The following is a 6,704-nucleotide window of genomic DNA, read 5'->3' on the forward strand; positions in this document are numbered from 1 at the left end:
TATTACATTTATTAATTTATGAATGTTGTAACATCCTTGCATCCCTGGGATGAATGACCCCTGGTTGTGGTGTATGATCTTATTAATGTATTGCTGAGTGCATATTGCCAATATTTTGTTGAGGATTTTAGCATTTTTGTTCAGCAGCAATATTGGCCTGAGCTTTCTTTCTTTGTTGCGTCTTTATCTGGTTTAGGGACTAGGATGATGCTGTGTAGGGAAGTGCTTCATATGGCATGGGAATGTAGCTCAGCACTCAGGTGGAAAACCAGTGGGGAGCAAGTGGCATGCAGGACCATGCCCATGGAGAGGTTTTCCCATGGGGAATCAGGCCTGTATTGTACCAAGACTGCTATGAGACTTACTTTTGCTAAAACTTCCTCACCCTGAATTGAGGCAGCAAGGGCTTACTGCAACTCCCTAAAATCTGAGCTAAAACTCCCAAGTATGGAGTGTGACCGGTTCAACCACTTTTCAGACTTTTTGGTTTTAAACATCCTTCTCTTTGAAGTAATTAGCAACATTCTTTTCTTTGTAATCTGTAAAAGGTAATCCCCTGCAGTGAACCTGTGCATAGTAAATGAGTACTACACTCCATGTAATGTACACAAAGAAGCAATAAATGCCTGTCCAGCCAGGGACTGGACTGTCTGGCCCGCTCACCCTCTCTCTCTCAGAGAATGGTGATGCCATCCCTTTTTCTTCACAAAACTTGTGTTGTCCATGTGTATTTATTCACCAGTAGCCATAACATACACAGAACCTGCCGGCCAGGATCCGCCACAATGCTGGCCTCATAAAAAGAGTTTGGGAGTATTCCATCTTCTTGAATTTTATGGAATAGTCTGTGAAGGATAGGGGTTAGCTCTTCCTTAAATGATTTGTAGAATTCTCCTGTGAAACCAACTGGTCCAGGGCTTCTTTGTGTTGGGAGTTTTTTTTTTTTTATTGCTGCTTCACTTTCATCAGCTGTTATTGGTCTGTTCAGGCTTTCTGCCTCTTTTTTCATTGAGTTTGGGAAGATTATATTTTTCTAGAAATGAATCAATCTCTGGCGCAGGGCCTGGGACAAGAGGGACACCCGGTTCCCCCTACTACTGTCTTTGTGCACGCAGTGACAGAGCTGTGGGGCACATGTGTTCCCTCCTCCACTCACTCTGGGTGCACTCAGGGTGAGACAGGCAGGATGCACGGTTCAGCTCATCTACTGGTTTTGGGCACACTGTGTGCAATTAGTGGGGTGCACAGTTCCCCTCCACTGCTCACTCTGGGCAAGTGAAGCTGAAATCTCCCTAGGGGTGCACCAGCTACTGGTATAGAGTTCCTTACAAAGCAGCTGCCCGTCATTCTTAACAAGCACACCACATAGTCCCACTTTTTCTACCTGTCTGGAAACTATCCAAGTCAGGGTCTGATATGGCCCAACTCCTCCCTTCTCCAGGTGTCGCTGGTACCCCAATTTCTCTGGTGCCAGTGTCCACAGTCCCAGTGGGTGTGTACTGCCTCTGTGTGTCTCCACTTCATCTCTACTTCCCCCAGCAACATTCAGCACCTAGGTCCCTCCTAGTTTCAGGGTGCCCTCACTGCTCTGGTAGGGGAGAAAGCTGGTGTTCTAAATCTCCTGCCTGTATCCTGCAGCAGGTGATGGGCCAGGGACCACAGCATCCTTGGTCCCGGCACAGATCCCATAGAACTTACCATCCCAGTGCACTCTCCTCACTGCCTGTTTTTCAATGTCCTCTGCAATTTTTGCCCCCAAACTTCATGTAAGCTGGAATTCCACTGGTTGTTCACTCTGTTCCTCAAGAGATCAGCTAGGTGTTCCAGCTGGACACAAGGAGAACTGGGTTCCACTCACACCTACTTCACTGCCATCTTCTGAGCATCTCTCACAAAGAGAACCTTGAAGGCAGCAAAGGAGAAACAGAAAGTAACGTACAAGGGAGCTCCAATAAGACTAGAAGCTGACTTCTCAATGGAAATGCTCCAAGCCCCAAGACAATGGCAAGAAATATTCCCAGTAATGAAAGCCTGCAACCAAGACTATGTTATCCACAAGGCTATCAACTAAAATGGAAGGATTAATAAGGAGCTTGCCAGACAAAAGATGTCTGAAAGGATACACCTCCACCAAGCCATCTCTGCAAGAGATGCTAAAGGGCCTCCTTTAAGGAAAGGGAAAAAAGAAGAGTGAGAGAGAGTGGAGCACAGGTACAAAAAAATGGCAATGAATAAGTACCTGTCAATAATAACCTTTAATCTAAATAGATTAAATGCTCCAATCAAAAGGCATAGAGTAGCTGAATGGAAACAAAAGCATGAACCACACATATGCTGCCTACAAGAGACCCAACTCAGAACAAAAGACCTACACAGACTGAAAGTGAAGGGTTGGATAATACATTCCAAGAAAATAGACAGGGAAAAATGGTTGGGGTGGCAATTCTCATATCAGACAAAATAGATTTCAAAACAAGGGCTATAAAAAGAGACCCAAAAGGTCACTTCATAATACTCAAGGGAAGAATCCATCAAGAAGACATCAACATTATAAATATATATGCACCCAACATAGGAGCACCCAAATACATAAAAAAAATCTTGGAGGACTTCAAGAAAGATATTGACAGCAACACAATAATAGTAGGGGCTTTTAAAACCCCACTGTCAAAAATGGACAGATCTTCCAAACAAATCGTCAACAAAGCTATTGTGGCATTGAATAATGCCTTAGATGAAATGAACTGAAGTGATATAGAGAGAGAGCGCCTTTCATCCAAATGAAGCAAAATATACATTCTTTTCAAGTGCACATGGAACATTTTCAAAGATAGACCATAACACAGGACACAAAACAAGCATCAGCAAATTCAAGAAAATTGAAATCATAGAAAAACATTTTCTCTGCCCACAAGGGACTGAAACTAGAAGCCAGTCTCAAGGAAAAAACTCAAAAACACTCAAACCCATGGAGATTGAATAGCATACTATTAAACAATGAATGGGTCAAGAATGAGATCAAGATGGAAATCAAAAGGTTTCTGTAAACAAATGAAAATGAACTCACAACAACCCAAAGCTTATGGGACACAGCGAAGGTAGTCCTGAGAGGGAAGTTCATAGCAATACAGGCTTACCTAAAAAGAATAGAAACATTTCAAGTAAATGACCTAATCCTACACCTACAAGAACTTGAGGAATAACAACAAAAACACCCCATAGCAAGTAGAAGAAAGGAAATAACCAAGATCACAGCAGAATTAAATGACATAGAGACTAAAAGCACAATTCTAAGGATCAATGAATCCAGGAACAGGTTCTTTGAAGACATAAACAAAATCAACAAGCCTTTAAGCAGGCTCGTCAAGGAAAAAAAGAGAGAGGACCCAAATAAACACAATCAGAAATGAAAGAGGAGAGATTACAACTGATACCACAGAAATACAAAGGATTGTAAGAAATTACTGCAAAGAACTATATGCCAAGATATTTGAAAACCTAAGTGAAATGGACAAATTTCTAGAAAAATACAATCTTCCCAAACTGAATGAATAAGAAGCAGAAAGACTGAACAGACCAATAACAGCAGATGAAAATGAAACAATAATTAATAGCTTCTGACACAGAAAAGCCCTGGACCAGTTGGTTTCACAGGAGAATTGTACAAAGCATTTAAGGGATAGCTAACCCACAACTTCCAGAGATTATTTCAAAAAGTCTAAGAAGATGGAAGACTCCTGAGCTCCTTTTATGAAGCCAACATCATCCTAATCCCAAAACCAGGTAACAAAAAAAGAAAAATTCTGGCCAATATTACTGATGAACATAAATGCTAAAACCCTCAACAAAATATTGGCAGACCACATCTAGCCTTGATCATGCACCATGATCAAGTGGGATTCATCCCAGGGATGCAAAGATGGTACAATAATCACAAATCAATAAACATAATACACCACGTAAACAAAATGAAAGACAAAAAATCAGATGATCATATCCATAGATGTGGAAAAAGCATTTGATAAGGTACAGCACCTATTTATGATAAAAGCAATGAGCAAAGTGGGAGTACAAAGAGTATTCCTCAACATAGTAAAGGCCATATGTGAGAGACCTACAGCAAACATCATAGTCAATGGACAAAAACTTACAGCTTTCCCAATAAGATCAGGAACAAGGCAAGGTTGTCCACTTTCAGCACTTCTGTTCAACATAGTACTGGAAGTCCTAGCCACAGCAATCAGACAAGAAAAAGAAATAAATGGCATCCAAATTGGAAAGGAGGAAGAAAAACTGTCATTGTTTGCAGATGACATAATATTGTACATAAAAAACCCTATAAACTCCATCATAAAACTACTTGACCTAATAAATGAATTGGGCCGAACAGCCAGATGCAAAGTCAATATCCAGAAATCAAAGGCATGCTTGTATACCAACAATGAAATATCAGAAACAGAAATCAGAAGATGTGACCCCTGGCTCGTGGGGTCTGTCACATTGTGGATGAGACACAAGACATTCACACAAACTACCAAGTCTTATGGAGGAAAAGGGCAAGCATGGCTTTTTCTCTCAAGGGTAGAAAAAGCCGCAGCCTCAGCCAAGACAGGACTTTATTTCTTTTCTTGGCACATTACATGATAGTCCTCATTTACTATGCACAGGTTTGCTTTAGGTGGTTACCTTTTACAGAAAACAAAGGAGCCAATGCCACTAATCACATCACAGGAGAAGGATATTTGCAAATGAAAAGGGAAAAGTGGTTGAACTGGTCACACTCCATACTGGGGAGTTTTAGCATTCCCCATGGGAGAACCTATCCATAGGTGGGGTGCATTTCTGAGTAGGGGCTGGGCCCATGCTACGCAGAATGGTCTCTTACAATCAGGAAAAAAAAATCCCATTTGATATAGTAACAAGAAAAATGAAGTACCTAGACTTACCATAACCAAGGAGGTAAAAGACCTGTACTCAGAAAACTACACAAAAGAAATTAAGGGAGACACAAACAAATGGAAGCATGTACCATGCTCATGGATTGGAAGAATTACCATCATCCAAATGTCCATACTACCCAATGCAATTTCTAGATTCAATGTAATCCCTATTAAAGTACCAATGACATGTTTCACAGATATAGAACAAACATTTCAGAAGTTTATATAGAGCCATAAATAACCCCAAATAGCTACAGCAATTTTGAGAAACAAGAGCAAAGTAGGAGGGATCACAATACCTGATACCAACCTGTATTACAAGGCCACTATAATCAAAACAGCCTGGTACTGGCATAAGAACAGACACATGGACCTGTGGAACAGAATGGAGAGCCCAGAAATAAACCCAAGTCTCTATGGTCAATTAATATTTAACAAAAGGGGGCAGCAGCATAAAATGGAGCAAAAACAGCCCCTTCAACAAATGGTACTGGGAGATCTGGACAACTACATGCAGAAAATGAGACTTGATTGCCAACTTACACCATACATAAAAATAAATTCAAGATAAATAAAAGACAAATATAAGTCGTGACACCATAAAAGTCCTAAAGGAGAACAAAGCAGGAAAATCTCAGATATTCCACACTGCAATATTTTCACAGATATGTCCCCTAAAGCAAGAGACATAAAGGAAAGAATAAAAAAATAGCATCTCATCAAAATGAAAAGCTTCTTCATGGCTAAAAAAACAGCATTAAAATGAAAAGAGAACTAACTATATGGGGAAACATATTTGCCAGTGATACCTTGAACAAGGGTTTGATCTCCAATATATTTAAAGAAGTCACACGGCTCTACTCCAGGAAGACAAAAAACCAAATTAAAAAAATGGGCAAGACTTGAACAGACACATCTCCAATGAGAACATACAGAGGGCCTAGAGACATATGAGAAGATGCTTTGCATCACTAGCCATCAGAGAGATGCAAATTAAAACCACAATGAGATACCACTTCACACTTGTAAGAATGTACATCATAAACAAAGCAACAAACAAATGTTGGAGAAGGTGTGGAGAAAAGGGAACCCTGGTGCACTGTTGGTGGGAATGCAGACTGGTGCAGCCGCTGTGGAAAACAGTATGGAATTTCCTCAGAAAGCTAAAAATGGAACTGGTTTTTGATCTGGCAATTCCACTGCTGGGATCATACCCTAAGAGCCCTGAAACAGCAATCCAAAAGAACCTACGCATCCCAATATTCATAGCACAATTTACAATAGGCAAGTGCTGGAAGCAACCTAAGTGCCCATCAGTAAATGAATGGATCAAAAAAACATGGTACATTTACACAATGGAATACTGTGAAGCAGAAAGAAAGAAGGAGCTTATACCCTTTGGGGCAGCATGGATGGAACTGGAAAGCATTATGGTAAGTAAAATAAGCCAGGTGGTAAGGGACAAATACCATATGATCTTACCTTTAACTGGAACCTAATAAACAAAAGAAAAAAGCAAGCAAAATATAACCAGAGCCATTGAAATTAAGAACAATCTGACAGTAATGAGAGAGGAGGTGGGGGGGATAATGGGGGAAAGAGGAGAAGTACTATTACTAACAAATATAAAGGACACATGGACAATACCAAGGCTGGGGGATGGAAGCAAGGGATGGAGGAGGGTTTGACTGGGGTTTGGGAGTAGTGGTGGGAAGTAAATACAGACAACTGTACTTGAACAACAATAAAATAATTAAAAAAAAA

Source organism: Phyllostomus hastatus, unplaced genomic scaffold, assembly GCF_019186645.2.
Source record: "Phyllostomus hastatus isolate PE091 unplaced genomic scaffold, TTU_PhHast_1.1 phas_scaffold_46, whole genome shotgun sequence".
Lineage (NCBI taxonomy): Eukaryota > Metazoa > Chordata > Mammalia > Chiroptera > Phyllostomidae > Phyllostomus > Phyllostomus hastatus.